This window comes from Hippopotamus amphibius, chromosome 10 (genome assembly GCF_030028045.1).
Source record: "Hippopotamus amphibius kiboko isolate mHipAmp2 chromosome 10, mHipAmp2.hap2, whole genome shotgun sequence".
In the NCBI taxonomy this organism is placed as follows: Eukaryota; Metazoa; Chordata; class Mammalia; order Artiodactyla; family Hippopotamidae; genus Hippopotamus; species Hippopotamus amphibius.
In genome coordinates, this window is record NC_080195.1 from 21650032 (window position 1) to 21651405 (window position 1374).

Genomic DNA, 1374 nt, shown 5'->3' on the forward strand with positions numbered 1-1374 from the left:
GAAAGGGCACCGTTGGAGGCAGTTCTGGCTGGGGGTCTCATGAGGTCACAGTCAGATTTTGGCTGAGGCCGCGGTCAGCTGAAGGCTGCCCTGCCCTGGACGCCCAAGAGGGCTCGCTCGTGTGACTGGCCATAGGTGCTGGCTGTTGGCTGGGGTCCACCCACCGTGCCTGCACCTGTGTGCCCAGCGTGTGCATCTCCAGGAGAAGCAGGTAGGAGCTTCTCACCTAGGCTAGGAAGTCACATGTTGACACATTTGTTGTGAATGATTGGTTGTAAGTCAGAAGCCCGTCCACGTTCAGGGGGAGGGGAACTAGATTTCATCTTTCATTGGGAGGAGTCTTTAAAAAATTTGAGGATGTACTGAAAACTACTGCAGTCCATCTTCTGGCCAGAAATTAAACATTCTTGATAAACATGATTTTTAAAATTTATCCATTTTCTGAATGTATGAAAATGTGTATATCTCCTCGGGTCGTTTCTAGTTATCTTCTGCTCTACCAGTGCTATGGTAAGCACCTTTTAACACATTTTATGCTCATTTGTGACTGTTTTGGGATAAACTCCTAGATGTAAAATTACAAGATCAAGGGATAGGAACATTTGAATCTCATGTGATATTTTACCAAGTCACTTTCTGGGAATGCTCTCTGGATCTTTTTGAATTCTCCAGCTCCCCAAGCTTCACAGCAATATAACCCATCGGTTCTCCTTCCGCAGATCCCTTTCATCTGCTCCTGGTGCCCAAGTTCAAGTCCTGTGGTCTCCCACCTTGACTGTGGGGAGACCCTCCCCGCCCCCAGGTCCCGCTCGCCCTCTTCTATTCCTCTTCCTCTATTTCTGTCTCCTCCTTTTTAATTTGGATGATTTTTCTTTTTAGTATTTTTGCTTTCCCTTTGCTCACATCACCTTTTCCTCCTCTTTTGTTGGTGAATAGTTGTTCATTCCACGGGACAGGACTTTCCAGAAGTGACTGGTACAGCAAGCAGTGCTCTTTATCTCATGCTAAAAAATGTCCACGCCCTTATCTTTAGACAAGGAGCTCGAATTGCCCCACGTCCTCCGGCAGAAAATAAGCCCACATTTAGCACATGTGCCCAACAAAGCTCAGACAGGTAACTTCTTGCGTCGTGGATCTCATTCTCTCCTTTGCTTAAAAACATTGAAAGGCTCACATCTTATTACCAACTGCATGAAGAATACATTTCCCGCATGGTAATTGAGACCGTTAAGAGCTGTCCCCAGCCTGGTTTCCAGAGTCATCACTCATTATTTCTGCCTGGTGAGCATGCCATCCTCCGGGCAGCGTGCCCTGCTAGGTCTGCTGAAAATCCTCCAGTCTGTGATTTCATGCTGTGACTCATCTTGCCCTGTC